Source organism: Coregonus clupeaformis, unplaced genomic scaffold (assembly GCF_020615455.1).
Source record: "Coregonus clupeaformis isolate EN_2021a unplaced genomic scaffold, ASM2061545v1 scaf1853, whole genome shotgun sequence".
In the NCBI taxonomy this organism is placed as follows: Eukaryota; Metazoa; Chordata; class Actinopteri; order Salmoniformes; family Salmonidae; genus Coregonus; species Coregonus clupeaformis.
The window spans coordinates 53,005-70,404 of NW_025535307.1; the positions used below are offsets into that span (position 1 = coordinate 53,005).

General features: G+C 45.0%; 6 non-coding genes across 6 annotated transcripts; all 6 read right to left on the minus strand.

Moving 5' to 3' along the window:
- Positions 1–10,166: 10,166 nt before the first annotated feature.
- Positions 10,167–10,285, minus strand: LOC121562272. The gene has a single exon (XR_005999469.2). It is a non-coding gene; the product is annotated as a 5S ribosomal RNA (ribosomal RNA).
- A 1,203-nt stretch (positions 10,286–11,488) lies between these two features.
- LOC123487877 lies at positions 11,489–11,607 on the minus strand. Its single transcript, XR_006659886.1, has one exon. It is a non-coding gene; the product is annotated as a 5S ribosomal RNA (ribosomal RNA).
- Positions 11,608–12,762: 1,155 nt separating this feature from the next.
- On the minus strand, positions 12,763–12,881 carry LOC123487878. Its single transcript, XR_006659887.1, has one exon. It is a non-coding gene; the product is annotated as a 5S ribosomal RNA (ribosomal RNA).
- Positions 12,882–14,042: 1,161 nt separating this feature from the next.
- LOC123487887 lies at positions 14,043–14,161 on the minus strand. Its single transcript, XR_006659893.1, has one exon. It is a non-coding gene; the product is annotated as a 5S ribosomal RNA (ribosomal RNA).
- Positions 14,162–15,339: 1,178 nt separating this feature from the next.
- Positions 15,340–15,458, minus strand: LOC123487876. Its single transcript, XR_006659885.1, has one exon. It is a non-coding gene; the product is annotated as a 5S ribosomal RNA (ribosomal RNA).
- Positions 15,459–16,628: 1,170 nt separating this feature from the next.
- On the minus strand, positions 16,629–16,746 carry LOC123487881. The gene has a single exon (XR_006659890.1). It is a non-coding gene; the product is annotated as a 5S ribosomal RNA (ribosomal RNA).
- Between the last annotated feature and the right edge of the window lie 654 nt (positions 16,747–17,400).

The window sequence follows — 17,400 nt, forward strand, 5'->3', positions numbered from 1 at the left end:
AGTCAATGTGTCACTCACTCTGAAAGGGACACAGAAACGTATCCACTTTGTGACACAAACTGAAGAAGCTCAACCCTTGCTTACATTTCCAATATATATATATATATATATTTGAGTCTTGTTGGGGGGGGAGGGGAAGAGGGCATATCCTATGTTGATTTATGACAAGTTCATTGACTAAGCCCCTATAAAATAAGCGTTGCGGACCGAATCACGGAATCCAGACATTAAACCGAAATTCAACAATATTCAAACATTTATTGAACTTAGTAAGAAATCAACTAAATCTATTCAACTTGTTAGAAAACGCATTCATTTGCCCAAGTCAATCATAAGACATGAACAAAATGCATCAGTGATTCGTATTTCCATGAACTTTCTGAAACGGCACAGGAATGCCCCTGTCTGTGTGCATGTGTGCGGTGCGCGCGTATATCTACACTTTGTGTAGCCGTTAGCGATGATGCTAATGATAACCTTCTTCTGGTAGGGAAGGAATGGCTTTCCCCAAAACCTTCGCAAGTAAATGTTAACTACAAAGTAGCCTATGCCTGCCTGGCAGAATTATACCGTGATCATTTGCATCACTCCAGTGGCCATTTGTTCTACAGCAACACCGCTTAACCAAACAAAGGTCTCTTCCTGGTGCACTCTTGCATTTAAGGGTAACTACACCCCAAAATCTAAATGTCTTACATTTTTCCCAGACCTCACAAATGGTCACCTGATAGGGTTTAAACATTGTTGTGGACATAGAACATCCAATTGTGCTGTTTTGCTATTAAAAAGGTGTACTTTTGAGAGCGAAAACTTGCCAAAACAGGGACAAACGGTCAACGGGGAAATCTAAACGGAGAAAAGGGAACTTGGGAATTAACGGAATCAGGCAAAACATTGAAGGGATTTTATAGTGCCCTAATGGACTACAGACATTGACTGTCTCCTAGACTAAAAACAAAGGCTGCGTGTACTGCCTATATTTTGAGGGAAACGCACTGTCCATTATTTGATTTGATCAGGGCAGGGCAGCACACACAAACTGCATTTAGTCCAATAACAATCCATGATATTATTAGGGTGATAAATAAAAGGCAGTTGCTCCATGACACAAGAGCACGCTCTACATTTACATTTACATTTACATTTAAGTCATTTAGCAGACGCTCTTATCCAGAGCGACTTACAGGAGCAATTAGGGTTAAGTGCCTTGCTCAAGGGCACATTTACGTCATTTAGCAGACGCTCTAGTCCAGAGCGACTCACAAATTGATGCATTCACCCTATAGCCAGTGGGATAACCACTTTACAATTTTTTGGGGGGTAGAAGGATTACTTTATCCTATCCCAGGTATTCCTTAAAGAGGTGGGGTTTCAAATGTCTCCGGAAGGTGGTGGCGACTCCGCTGTGTGTGTGGGGGGGGTGAAGGATTGCTTTATCCTATCCCAGGTATTCCTTAAAGAGGTGGGGTTTCAAATGTCTCCGGAAGGTGGTGAGTGACTCCGCTGTCCTGGCGTTGTGAGGGAGCTTGTTCCACCATTGGGGTGCCAGAGCAGCGAACAGTTTTGACTGGGCTGAGCGGGAACTATGCTTCCGCAGAGGAAGGGGAGCCAGCAGGCCAGAGGTGGATGAACGCAATGCCCTCGTTTGGGTGTAGGGACTGATCAGAGCCCGAAGGTACAGAGGTGCCGTTCCCCTCGCTGCTCCAAAGGCAAGCACCATGGTCTTGTAACGGATGCGAGCTTCAACTGGAAGCCAGTGGAGTGTGCGGAGGAGGGGGTGACGTGAGAGAACTTGGGAAGGTTGAACACCAGACGGGCTGCGGCATTCTGGATGAGTTGTAGGGGTTTAATGGCACATGCAGGGGAGGCCAGCCAACAGCGAGTTGCAGTAATCCAGACGGGAGATGACAAGTGCCTGGATTAGGACCTGTGCCGCTTCCTGTGTGAGGCAGGGTCGTACTCTCCGAATGTTGTAGAGCATGAACCTGCAGGAGCGGGTCACCGCCTTGATGTTAGCGGAGAACGACAGGGTGTTGTCCAGGGTCACGCCAAGGCTCTTCGCACTCTGGGAGGAGGACACAACGGAGTTGTCAACCGTGATGGCGAGATCATGGAACGGGCAGTCCTTCCCGGGAGGAAGAGCAGCTCCGTCTTGCCAGGGTTCAGCTTGAGGTGGTGATCCGTCATCCATACTGATATGTCTGCCAGACATGCAGAGATGCGATTCGCCACCTGGTTATCAGAAGGGGGAAAGGAGAAGATTAGTTGTGTATCGTCAGCGTAGCAATGATAGGAGAGGCCGTGTGAGGATATGACAGAGCCAAGTGACTTGGTGTATAGGGAGAAAAGGAGAGGGCCTAGAACTGAGCCCTGGGGGACACCAGTGGTGAGAGCACGTGGTGCGGAGACAGCTTCTCGCCACGCCACTTGGTAGGAGCGACCGGTCAGGTAGGACGCAATCCAGGAGTGAGCCGCGCCGGAGATGCCCAGCTCGGAGAGGGTGGAGAGGAGGATCTGATGGTTCACAGTATCAAAGGCAGCAGACAGGTCTAGAAGGACAAGAGCAGAGGAGAGAGAGTTAGCTTTAGCAGTGCGGAGAGCCTCCGTGACACAGAGAAGAGCAGTCTCAGTTGAATGACCAGTCCTGAAACCTGATTGGTTTGGATCAAGAAGGTCATTCTGAGAGAGATAGCAAGAGAGTTGGCTAAAGACGGCACGCTCAATAGTTTTGGAAAGAAAAGAAAGAAGGGATACTGGTCTGTAGTTGTTGACATCAGTGGGGTCGAGTGTTGGTTTTTTTGAGAAGGGGAGCAACTCTCGCTCTCTTGAAGACGGAAGGGACATGGCCAGCGGTCAAGGATGAGTTGATCAGCGAGGTGAGGTAGGGGAGAAGGTCACCGGAGATGGTCTGGAGAAGAGAGGAGGGGATGGGGTCAAGCGGGCAGGTTGTTGGGCGGCCTGCAGTCACAAGTCGCAGGATTTTATCTGGAGAGAGAGGGGAGAAAGAAGTCAAAGCATAGGGTAGGGCAGTGTGAGCAGGACCAGCAGTGTCATTAGACTTAACAAACGAGGATCGGATGTCGTCAACCTTCTTTTCAAAGTGGTTGACGAAGTCATCCACAGAGAGAGAGGGGGGATTCAGGAGGGAGGAAAATGTGGCAAAGAGCTTCCTAGGGTTAGAGGCAGATGCTTGGAATTTAGAGTGGTAGAAGGTGGCCTTAGCAGCAGAAACAGATGAAGAAAATGTAGAGAGGAGGGAGTGAAAAGATGCCAGGTCGGCAGGGAGTTTAGTTTTCTTCCATTTCCGCTCCGCTGCCCGGAGCTCTGTTCTGTGAGCTCGCAATGAGTCATCAAGCCACGGAGCTGGAGGGGAGGACCGAGCCGGCCGGGAGGATAGGGGACACAGAGAGTCAAAGGATGCAGAAAGGGAGGAGAGGAGGGTTGAGGAGGCAGAATCAGGAGATTGGAGGGAGAAGGATTGAGCAGAGGGAAGAGATGATAGGATGGAAGAGGAGAGAGTAGTGGGAGAGAGAGAGCGAAGGTTGCGGCGGCGCATTACCATCTGTGTAGGGGCAGAGTGAGTAGTGTGGGAGGAGAGCGAGAGAGAAAAGGAAACAAAGTAGTGGTCGGAGACATGGAGGGGAGTTGCAGTGAGATTAGTAGAGGAGCAGCATCTAGTGAAGATGAGGTCAAGCGTATTGCCTGCCTTGTGAGTAGGGGGGACGGTGAGAGGGTGAGGTCAAAAGAGGAGAGGAGTGGAAAGAAGGAGGCAGAGAGAAATGAGTCAAATGTGGACATAGGGAGGTTGAAATCCCCCAAAACTGTGAGGGGTGAGCCATCCTCAGGAAAGGAACTTATCAAGGCGTCAAGCTCATTGATGAACTCTCCAAGGGAACCTGGAGGGCGATAGATGACAAGGATATTAAGCTTAAATGGGCTAGTGACTGTGACAGCATGGAATTCAAATGAGGAGATAGACAGATGGGTTAGGGGAACAATTGAGAATGTCCACTTGGGAGAGATGAGGATTCCTGTACCACCACCCCTCTGACCAGATGCTCTCGGGGTATGCGAACACATGGTCAGACGAGGAGAGAGCAGTAGGAGTAGCAGTGTTTTCAGTGGTAATCCATGTTTCCGTCAGCGCCAGGAAGTCGAGGGACTGGAGGTTGGCATAGGCTGGGATGAAGTCAGCTTTGTTGGCAGCAGAACGGCAGTTCCAGAGGCTGCCTGAGACCTGGAACTCCAGGTGTGGGGTGCGTGCAGGGACCACCAGGTTAGAGAGGCAGCAGCCACGCGGTGTGGTGCGTTTGTGTAGCCTGTGCAGAGAGGAGAGAACAGGGATAGGCAGAGGCATAGTTGACAGGCTGTAGCAAATGGCTACAAAAATGCAGAGGAGATCGGAATGAAATGAGCTAAGCATCTGGGAGAGGAGAGAGCAGGGCCTCCCTCACCAAAAACTTCTACCTCAGAAACTAAAATTGTTTCACTGAACCACCCGAACAAAAACTCTCCCAACTTCCACCTTTAGAAATCAGAATTGTTGTGAACCACAGCGGTTCAATGTTTAAAGGAATAGACTCAACCCACTTTATTCAGCTAGCTAACTATGACACCATAGCTAACTAGCATGATAGCATCCAATAACAATAACACACAGTTTAGCACCAACACTTGGTCACAACAAACCACCAATAGTGTGTTAACTAGCTAACTAGCATGCTAGCATCCAGTAACACACAGTTTAGCACCAACACTTGGTCACAACAAACCACCAATAGTGAGTTAACACACTAAACAGATCATTCGTGTCTGTGTCAAGTTCCTTTCATGACGCAGCAATGATTAAACGTTGGCTAGCTAGGACAAGTATATTGTATTTAGCTACTACAGTACAGTTAGCTGGTCGTGTTGGGTAGCTAGCAATGGCCACTGTGTTGACTTTGTTTGGAGAACGGCTAGCTAGCTAGCTTCGTGCTACACCCGGCACACAATGGCTACTGTGTTGACTCTGACTCTGTTCGAAAAAACGGCTAGTTAGCTCGCTCCGTGCTACAGCCGGCACGGCCGAAGACACTGCCAACCTACAGTAACTACCCACAACAACCCACGATGCCTAGCTATGACGCCATAGCTAACTAGCATGCTAGCATCCATTAACACACAGTTTAGCACCAATACTTGGTTACAACAAACTGCCAAGAGTGTGTTTTTATTTATTTTATTTTATTTCACCTTTATTTAACCAGGTAAACCAGTTGAGAACAAGTTCTCATTTACAACTGCGACCTGGCCAAGATAAAGCATAGCAGTGCGATAAAAACAACAACACAGAGTTACATATGGGGTAAAAACAAAACAAAAATCAAAAAAATACAACAGAAATACAATTAATATACAGTGTGCAAATTTAGCAAGTTATGGAGGTAAGGCAATAAAATAGGCTATAGTGCAAAATAATTACAATTTAGTATTAACACTGGAATGATGTGCAAGAGATGATGTGCAAATAGAGATACTGGGGTACAGATGAGCAAAATAAATAACAATATAGGGATGAGGTAGTTGGGCGGGCTAATTTCAGATGGGCTGTGTACAGGTGCAGTGATCGGTAAGGTGCTCTGACAACTGATGCCTAAAGTTAGTGAGGGAGATAAGCGTCTCCAGCTTCAGAGATTTTTGCAGTTTGTTCCAGTCATTGGCAGCAGAGAACTGGAAGGAATTGCGGCCAAAGGAGGTGTTGGCTTTGGGGATGACCAGTGAGATATACCCGCTGGAGCGCAGACTACGGGTGGGTGTTGCTATGGTGACCAATGAGCTAAGATAAGGCGGGGATTTGCCTAGCAGTGATTTATAGATGGCCTGGAGCCAGTGGGTTTGGCGACGAATATGTAGTGAGGACCAGCCAACAAGAGCGTACAGGTCACAGTGGTGGGTATTATATGGGGCTTTGGAGACAAAACGGATGGCACTGTGATAGACAACATCCAATTTGCTGAGTAGAGTGTTGGAGGCTATTTTGTAAATGACATCGCGAAGTCAAGGATCGGTAGGATAGTCAGTTTTACAAGGGCATGTTTGGCAGCATGAGTGAAGGAGGCTTTGTTGCGAAATAGGAAACCGATTCTAGATTTAACTTTGGATTGGAGATTCTTAATGTGAGTCTGGAAGGAGAGTTTACAGTCTAACCAGACACCTAGATATTTGTAGTTGTCCACGTACTCTAGGTCAGACCCGTCTAGAGTAGTGATTCTAGTCGGGTGGGCGGGTGCAAGCAGCGTTCGGTTGAAGAGCATGCATTTTGTTTTACTAGTGTTTAAGAGCAGTTGGAGGCTACTGAAGGAGTGTTGTATGGAATTGAAGCTCGTTTGGAGGTTTGTTAACACAGTGTCCAATGAAGGGCCAGATGTATACAAAATGGTGTCGTCTGCGTAGAGGTGGATCTGAGAGTCACCAGCAGCAAGAGCGACGTCATTGATATACACAGAGAAAAGAGTTGGCCCAAGAATTGAACCCTGTGGCACCCCCATAGAGACTGCCATAGGTCCAGACAACAGGCCCTCCGATTTGACACATTGAACTCTATCTGAGAAGTAGTTGGTGAACCAGGCGAGGCAGTCATTAGAGAAACCAAGGCTATTTAGTCTGCCAATAAGAATGCGGTGGTTGACAGAGTCGAAAGCCTTGGCCAGGTCAATGAAAACGGCTGCACAGTACTGTCTATTATCGATCGCGGTTATAATATCATTTAGGACCTTGAGCGTGGCTGAAGTGCACCCATGACCAGCTCGGAAACCGGATTGCATAGCAGAGAAGGTACGGTGGGATTCGAAATGGTTGGTGATCTGTTTGTTGACTTGGCTTTCAAAAACTTTTGAAAGGCAGGGCAGGATGGATATGGGTCTGTAACAGTTTGGATCTAGAGTGTCACCCCCTTTGAAGAGGGGGATGACCGCGGCAGCTTTCCAATCTCTGGGGATCTCAGACGTTACGAAAGAGAGGTTGAACAGGCTAGTAATAGGGGTTGCGACAATTTCGGCGGCTAGTTTTAGAAAGAAAGGGTCCAGATTGTCTAGTCCAGATGATTTGTAGGGGTCCAGATTTTGCAGCTCTTTTAGAACATCAGCTGTCTGGATTTGTGTGAAGGAGAAGCGGGGGGCATGGGCAAGTTGCAGCGGAGGGTGCAGAGCTGGTGGCCGGGGTAGTGGTAGCCAGGTGGAAAGCATGGCCAGCCGTAGCAAAATGCTTGTTGAAATTCTCGATTATTGTAGATTTATCGGTGGTGATAGTGTTTCCTAGCCTCAGTGCAGTGGGCAGCTGGGAGGAAGTGCTCTTATTTTCCATGGACTTTACAGTGTCCCAAAACTTTTTGGAGTTAGTGCTACAGGATGCAAATTTCTGTTTGAAAAAGTTAGCCTTTGCTTTCCTAACTGCTTGTGTATATTGGTTCCTAACTTCCCTGAAAAGTTGCATATCACGGGGCTATTTGATGCTAATGCAGTACGCCACAGGATGTTTTTGTGCTGGTCAAGGGCAGTCAAGTCTGAGGAGAACCAGGGGCTGTATCTGTTCTTAGTTCTGTATTTTTTGAATGGGGCATGTCTATTTAAGATTGAGAGGAAATTACTTTTAAAGAACAACCAGGCATCCTCTACTGACGGAATGAGATCTATATCCATCCAGGATACCTGGGCCAGGTCAATTAGGAAGGCCTGCTCGCTGAAGTGTTTTTGGGAGCGTTTGACAGTGATGAGGGGTGGTCGTTTGACCGCGGACCCGTTACGGACGCAGGCAATAAGGCAGTGATCGCTGAGATCCTGGTTGAAGACAGCGGAGGTGTATTTAGAGGGTAAGTTAGTCAGGATGATATCTATGAGGGTACCCATGTTTACGGATTTAGGGTTGTACCTGGTAGGTTCGTTGATAATTTGCGTGAGGTTGAGGGCATCTAGCTTGGATTGTAGGATGGCTGGGGTATTAAGCATATCCCAATTTAGGTCACCAAGCAGTACGAACTCTGAGGATAGATGGGGGGCAATCAGTTCACATATGGTGTCCAGGGCACAGCTGGGGGCTGAGGGGGGTCTGTAGCAAGCGGCAACAGTGAGAGATTTATTTCTGGAAAGGTGGATTTTTAGAACTAAAAGCTCAAACTGTTTGGGCACAGACCTGGATAGTATGATAGAGCTCTGCAGGCTATCTCTACAGTAGATTGCAACTCCACCCCCTTTGGCAGTTCTATCTAGACGGAAAATGTTATAGTTGGGGATGGAAATTTCAGAATTTTTGGTGGCCTTCCTAAGCCAGGATTCAGACACTGCTAGAACATCAGGGTTGGCGGAGTGTGCTAACGCAGTGAATAACTCAAACTTAGGAAGGAGGCTTCTGATATTTATGTGCAGAAAACCAAGACTTTTACGGTTACAGAAGTCAATAAATGATAGCTCCTGGGGAGTAGGAGTGATACTGGGGGCTGCAGGGCCTGGGTTAGCCTCTACATCACCAGAGGAACAGAGGAGGAGTAGAATAAGGATACGACTAAAGGCTTTAAGAACTGGTCTTCTAGTGCGTTGGGTACATAGAATAAAGGGGGCAGTTCTCCGGGCGTTGTAGAAAAGATTCAGGGCATTATGTACAGAAAAGGATATGGAAGGATATGAGTACAGTTCAGGTAATCCTAAGTGTTGGGTAACAATGAAAGAGATAGCATCATTGGAGGCATCGATTGAGCCGGTCTCGCGTGTATGGGGGGAACAAAGGAGCTATATGAGACAGTTTGAGAGGGACTAGGGGTTCTACATTGAAATTGTATAATAAGAACTAACCCAAACAGCAATAGGCAAGGCATAATTGACATAGGAGAGAGGCATAAAGCAGTCACGTGTTATTAGAGAGAGCTAAGACACAACTGGAAATAGCGATAACGTTTGGGCTAAGACTAAACAGAAAAAAACAGGACAGAGTACCGTGTAAAGGAACAGTCCAGCAGGCATCAGCTGTGCAGCTGAGTGATCATAAGGTCCAGTGAACAGCAATATGTGAGTCCGAGAGCAGTTCAAATTGGTGCTTCAGCACAGCTAGCAGGGAGCTAGCAGGCTAGCTCAAGGCTAACTGGTGCTTGCTATATGGCAATGGTATCAGCCAGCAACAGGTTGCAGCTAGCTAGCTGGTTGTGATGATCCGGCGCTAGGGTCCAGTGATTCCGGCAGAAAGTCCAATAAGCTATGGGTCGATAGCACGCTGGGTCGATAGCACGCTGTGCAGACTGGCCGACGAATTGTCCAGGCTAGCTAGAGCTGGCTGGTGGATAGTGTAGGCCACGGACAAAGATGAAGACGCTAACAGTGACTAATAACACGTAGCCATTTAGTTGCAGCTAGCTAGCTGGTTGTGATGATCCGGCGCTAGGGTCCAGTGATTCCGGCAGAAAGTCCAATAAGCTATGGGTCGATAGCACGCTGGGTCGATAGCACGCTGTGCAGACTGGCCGACGAATTGTCCAGGCTAGCTAGAGCTGGCTGGTGGATAGTGTAGGCCACGGACAGTGGTGGAGACGCTAACGGTAACTAATAGCAGGTAGCCAATTCAGATTGCGGCTACACACGTTTCAGCTTACGGTTCTTGATGAAAGTTATAAAGAAATAATAGAATCCTTTCCACGTTGGGTGAGGCGGGTTGCAGGAGAGTATATTTAGTTAAAGAGTGAAAGTAAAAAATTTAGAAATATAGACAAAAAAAACAAGAAACGGGATATTTACACAGGACGAAAAATAAAAGCGACCGTACTGCTACTGTCCGTGTCTAGTTCCTACTGTCCGTGTCTAGTTCCTTTCATAACGCATAACGCAGCAAAAATTAAACGTTGGCTAGCAGCACATTAACATTGGAAACAGCTCTCCACCGTACCTAAACGTTACCAGTAGCTACCCGCTAGCTAGCTAGCCTCGTGCTTCGATACTAACCTACAATAATTACCTACGGAAACCTACAATAACAACAATACTAACCTACAATAACTACAATACCTAACTACAACTAACTACCTACCTACGATCTAATACATGGTTTAAGCTTTACTCAACACCATATGAGAAGCTTACCTCCTGCTAGAGAAAAACACAACCTCTCCCGATGGCTCTCTCACATCGGGCTCTACTGGGACAAAAAGCTTACAGCACCTGGTATTCCCAGGCGGTCTCCCATCCAAGTACTAACCAGGCCCAACCATGCTTAGCTTCCGAGATCGGACGAGATCGGGCATATTCAGGCTGGTATGGCCGTAAGCGAGGGAACAACTCTTGGTACACTATATAAAGTCAATGTGTCACTCACTCTGAAAGGGACACAGAAACGTATCCACTTTGTGACACAAACTGAAGAAGCTCAACCCTTGCTTACATTTCCAAATATATATATATATATATATATATATATATATATATATATATATATATATATATATATATATATTTGAGTCTTGTTGGGGGGGGAAGAGGGCATATCCTATGTTGATTTATGACAAGTTCATTGACTAGGGCCCTATAAAATAGGCGTTGCGGACCGAATCATGGAATCCAGACATTAAACCGAAATGCAACAATATTCAAACATTTATTGAACTTAGTAAGAAATCAACTAAATCTATTCAACTTGTTAGAAAACGCATTCATTTGCCCAAGTCAATCATAAGACATGAACAAAATGCATCAGTGATTCGTATTTCCATGAACTTTCTGAAACGGAACAGGAATGCCCCTGTCTGTGTGCATGTGTGCGGTGCGCGCGTATATCTACACTTTGTGTAGCCGTTAGCGATGATGCTAATGATAACCTTCTTCTGGTAGGGAAGGAATGGCTTTCCCCAAAACCTTCGCAAGTAAATGTTCACTACAAAGTAACCTATGCCTGTCTGGCAGAATTATACCGTGATCATTTGCATCACTCCAGTGGCCAGTTGTTCTACAGCAACACCGCTTAACCAAACAAAGGTCTCTTCCTGGTGCACGCTTGCATTTAAGGGTAACTACACCCCAAAATCTAAATGTCTTACATTTTTCCCAGACCTCACAAATGGTCACCTGATAGGGTTTAAACATTGTTGTGGACATAGAACATCCAATTGTGCTGTTTTGCTATTAAAAAGGTGTACTTTTGAGAGCGAAAACCTGCCAAAACAGGGACAAACGGTCAACGGGGAAATCTAAACGGAGAAAAGGGAACTTGGGAATTAACGGAATCAGGCAAAACATTGAAGGGATTTTATAGTGCCCTAATGGACTACAGACATTGACTGTCTCCTAGACTAAAAACAAAGGCTGCATGTACTGCCTATATTTTGAGGGAAACGCACTGTCCATTATTTGATTTGATCAGGGCAGGGCAGCACACACAAACTGCATTTAGTCCAATAACAATCCATGATATTATTAGGGTGATAAATAATAGGCAGTTGCTCCATGACACAAGAGCACGCTCTACTGGGACAAAAAGCTTACAGCACCTGGTATTCCCAGGCGGTCTCCCATCCAAGTACTAACCAGGCCCGACCATGCTTAGCTTCCGAGATCGGACGAGATCGGGCGTATTCAGGCTGGTATGGCCGTAAGGGAGGGAACAACTCTTGGTACACTATATAAAGTCAATGTGTCACTCACTCTGAAAGGGACACAGAAACGTATCCACTTTGTGACACAAACTGAAAAAGCTCAACCCTTGCTTACATTTCCATTATATATATATATATATTTGAGTCTTGTTGGGGGGGAAGAGGGCATATCCTATGTTGATTTATGACAAGTTCATTGACTAGGGCCCTATAAAATAGGCGTTGCGGACCGAATCACGGAATCCAGACATTAAACCGAAATTCAACAATATTCAAACATTTATTGAACTTAGTAAGAAATCAACTAAATCTATTCAACTTGTTAGAAAACGCATTCATTTGCCCAAGTCAATCATAAGACATGAACAAAATGCATCAGTGATTCGTATTTCCATGAACTTTCTGAAACGGCACAGGAATGCCCCTGTCTGTGTGCATGTGTGCGGTGCGCGCGTATATCTACACTTTGTGTAGCCGTTAGCGATGATGCTAATGATAACCTTCTTCTGGTAGGGAAGGAATGGCTTTCCCCAAAACCTTCGCAAGTAAATGTTAACTACAAAGTAGCCTATGCCTGCCTGGCAGAATTATACCGTGATCATTTGCATCACTCCAGTGGCCATTTGTTCTACAGCAACACCGCTTAACCAAACAAAGGTCTCTTCCTGGTGCACGCTTGCATTTAAGGGTAACTACACCCCAAAATCTAAATGTCTTACATTTTTCCCAGACCTCACAAATGGTCACCTGATAGGGTTTAAACATTGTTGTGGACATAGAACATCCAATTGTGCTGTTTTGCTATTAAAAAGGTGTACTTTTGAGAGCGAAAACCTGCCAAAACAGGGACAAACGGTCAACGGGGAAATCTAAACGGAGAAAAGGGAACTTGGGAATTAACGGAATCAGGCAAAACATTGAAGGGATTTTATAGTGCCCTAATGGACTACAGACATTGACTGTCTCCTAGACTAAAAACAAAGGCTGCATGTACTGCCTATATTTTGAGGGAAACGCACTGTCCATTATTTGATTTGATCAGGGCAGGGCAGCACACACAAACTGCATTTAGTCCAATAACAATCCATGATATTATTAGGGTGATAAATAAAAGGCAGTTGCTCCATGACACAAGAGCACGCTCTACTGGGACAAAAAGCTTACAGCACCTGGTATTCCCAGGCGGTCTCCCATCCAAGTACTAACCAGGCCCGACCATGCTTAGCTTCTGAGATCGGACGAGATCGGGCGTATTCAGGCTGGTATGGCCGTAAGCTAGGGAACAACTCTTGGTACACTATATAAAGTCAATGTGTCACTCACTCTGAAAGGGACACAGAAACGTATCCACTTTGTGACACAAACTGAAGAAGCTCAACCCTTGCTTACATTTCCAATATATATATATATATATATATATTTGAGTCTTGTTGGTGGGGGGAGAGGGCATATCCTATGTTGATTTATGACAAGTTCATTGACTAGGGCCCTATAAAATAGGCGTTGCGGACCGAATCACGGAATCCAGACATTAAACCGAAATTCAACAATATTCAAACATTTATTGAACTTAGTAAGAAATCAACTAAATCTATTCAACTTGTTAGAAAACGCATTCATTTGCCCAAGTCAATCATAAGACATGAACAAAATGCATCAGTGATTCGTATTTCCATGAACTTTCTGAACGGCACAGGAATGCCCCAGTCTGTGTGCATGTGTGCGGTGCGCACGTATGTCTACACTTTGTGTAGCCGTTAGCGATGATGCTAATGATAACCTTCTTCTGGTAGGGAAGGAATGGCTTTCCCCAAAACCTTCGCAAGTAAATGTTAACTACAAAGTAGCCTATGCCTGCCTGGCAGAATTATACCGTGATCATTTGCATCACTCCAGTGGCCATTTGTTCTACAGCAACACCGCTTAACCAAACAAAGGTCTCTTCCTGGTGCACGCTTGCATTTAAGGGTAACTACACCCCAAAATCTAAATGTCTTACATTTTTCCCAGACCTCACAAATGGTCACCTGATAGGGTTTAAACATTGTTGTGGACATAGAACATCCAATTGTGCTGTTTTGCTATTAAAAAGGTGTACTTTTGAGAGCGAAAACCTGCCAAAACAGGGACAAACGGTCAACGGGGAAATCTAAACGGAGAAAAGGGAACTTGGGAATTAACGGAATCAGGCAAAACATTGAAGGGATTTTATAGTGCCCTAATGGACTACAGACATTGACTGTCTCCTAGACTAAAAACAAAGGCTGCATGTACTGCCTATATTTTGAGGGAAACGCACTGTCCATTATTTGATTTGATCAGGGCAGGGCAGCACACACAAACTACATTTAGTCCAATAACAATCCATGATATTATTAGGGTGATAAATAATAGAAAGTTGCTCCATGACACAAGAGCACGCTCTACTGGGACAAAAAGCTTACAGCACCTGGTATTCCCAGGCGGTCTCCCATCCAAGTACTAACCAGGCCTGACCCTGCTTAGCTTCCGAGATCGGACGAGATCGGGCATATTCAGGCTGGTATGGCCGTAAGCGAGGGAACAACTCTTGGTACACTATATAAAGTCAATGTGTCACTCACTCTGAAAGGGACACAGAAACGTATCCACTTTGTGACACAAACTGAAGAAGCTCAACCCTTGCTTACATTTCCATTATATATATATATATATATATATATATATATATATATATATTTGAGTCTTGTTGGGGGGGAGAGGGCATATCCTATGTTGATTTATGACAAGTTCATTGACTAGGGCCCTATAAAATAGGCGTTGCGGACCGAATCACGGAATCCAGACATTAAACCGAAATTCAACAATATTCAAACATTTATTGAACTTAGTAAGAAATCAACTAAATCTATTCAACTTGTTAGAAAACGCATTCATTTGCCCAAGTCAATCATAAGACATGAACAAAATGCATCAGTGATTCGTATTTCCATGAACTTTCTGGCACGGCACAGGAATGCCCCTGTCTGTGTGCATGTGTGCGGTGCGCGCGTATGTCTACACTTTGTGTAGCCGTTAGCGATGATGCTAATGATAACCTTCTTCTGGTAGGGAAGGAATGGCTTTCCCCAAAACCTTCGCAAGTAAATGTTAACTACAAAGTAGCCTATGCCTGCCTGGCAGAATTATACCGTGATCATTTGCATCACTCCAGTGGCCATTTGTTCTACAGCAACACCGCTTAACCAAACAAAGGTCTCTTCCTGGTGCACGCTTGCATTTAAGGGTAACTACACCCCAAAATCTAAATGTCTTACATTTTTCCCAGACCTCACAAATGGTCACCTGATAGGGTTTAAACATTGTTGTGGACATAGAACATCCAATTGTGCTGTTTTGCTATTAAAAAGGTGTACTTTTGAGAGCGAAAACCTGCCAAAACAGGGACAAACGGTCAACGGGGAAATCTAAACGGAGAAAAGGGAACTTGGGAATTAACGGAATCAGGCAAAACATTGAAGGGATTTTATAGTGCCCTAATGGACTACAGACATTGACTGTCTCCTAGACTAAAAACAAAGGCTGCATGTACTGCCTATATTTTGAGGGAAACGCACTGTCCATTATTTGATTTGATCAGGGCAGGGCAGCACACACAAACTGCATTTAGTCCAATAACAATCCATGATATTATTAGGGTGATAAATAAAAGGCAGTTGCTCCATGACACAAGAGCACGCTCTACTGGGACAAAAAGCTTACAGCACCTGGTATTCCCAGGCGGTCTCCCATCCAAGTACTAACCAGGCCCGACCCTGCTTAGCTTCCGAGATCGGACGAGATCGGGCGTATTCAGGCTGGTATGGCCGTAAGCGAGGGAACAACTCTTGGTACACTATATAAAGTCAATGTGTCACTCACTCTGAAAGGGACACAGAAACGTATCCACTTTGTGACACAAACTGAAGAAGCTCAACCCTTGCTTACATTTCCAAATATATATATATATATATATATATATATATATTTGAGTCTTGTTGGGGGGGAAGAGGGCATATCCTATGTTGATTTATGACAAGTTCATTGACTAGGGCCCTATAAAATAGGCGTTGCGGACCGAATCACGGAATCCAGACATTAAACCGAAATTCAACAATATTCAAACATTTATTGAACTTAGTAAGAAATCAACTAAATCTATTCAACTTGTTAGAAAACGCATTCATTTGCCCAAGTCAATCATAAGACATGAACAAAATGCATCAGTGATTCGTATTTCCATGAACTTTCTGAAACGGCACAGGAATGCCCCTGTCTGTGTGCATGTGTGCGGTGCGCGCGTATGTCTACACTTTGTGTAGCCGTTAGCGATGATGCTAATGATAACCTTCTTCTGGTAGGGAAGGAATGGCTTTCCCCAAAACCTTCGCAAGTAAATGTTAACTACAAAGTAGCCTATGCCTGCCTGGCAGAATTATACCGTGATCATTTGCATCACTCCAGTGGCCATTTGTTCTACAGCAACACCGCTTAACCAAACAAAGGTCTCTTCCTGGTGCACGCTTGCATTTAAGGGTAACTACACCCCAAAATCTAAATGTCTTACATTTTTCCCAGACCTCACAAATGGTCACCTGATAGGGTTTAAACATTGTTGTGGACATAGAACATCCAATTGTGCTGTTTTGCTATTAAAAAGGTGTACTTTTGAGAGCGAAAACCTGCCAAAACAGGGACAAACGGTCAACGGGGAAATCTAAACGGAGAAAAGGGAACTTGGGAATTAACGGAATCAGGCAAAACATTGAAGGGATTTTATAGTGCCCTAATGGACTACAGACATTGACTGTCTCCTAGACTAAAAACAAAGGCTGCATGTACTGCCTATATTTTGAGGGAAACGCACTGTCCATTATTTGATTTGATCAGGGCAGGGCAGCACACACAAACTGCATTTAGTCCAATAACAATCCATGATATTATTAGGGTGATAAATAAAAGGCAGTTGCTCCATGACACAAGAGCACGCTCTACTGGGACAAAAAGCTTACAGCACATGGTATTCCCAGGCGGTCTCCCATCCAAGTACTAACCAGGCCCGACCCTGCTTAGCTTCCGAGATCGGAGAGATCGGGCGTATTCAGGCTGGTATGGCCGTAAGCGAGGGAACAACTCTTGGTACACTATATAAAGTCAATGTGTCACTCACTCTGAAAGGGACACAGAAACGTATCCACTTTGTGACACAAACTGAAGAAGCTCAACCCTTGCTTACATTTCCAATATATATATATATATATATATATATATATATATTTGAGTCTTGTTGGGGGGGAAGAGGGCATATCCTATGTTGATTTATGACAAGTTCATTGACTAGGGCCCTATAAAATAGGCGTTGCGGACCGAATCACGGAATCCAGACATTAAACCGAAATTCAACAATATTCAAACATTTATTGAACTTAGTAAGAAATCAACTAAATCTATTCAACTTGTTAGAAAACGCATTCATTTGCCCAAGTCAATCATAAGACATGAACAAAATGCATCAGTGATTCGTATTTCCATGAACTTTCTGGCACGGCACAGGAATGCCCCTGTCTGTGTGCATGTGTGCGGTGTGCGCGTATGTCTACACTTTGTGTAGCCGTTAGCGATGATGCTAATGATAACCTTCTTCTGGTAGGGAAGGAATGGCTTTCCCCAAAACCTTCGCAAGTAAATGTTAACTACAAAGTAGCCTATGCCTGCCTGGCAGAATTATACCGTGATCATTTGCATCACTCCAGTGGCCATTTGTTCTACAGCAACAC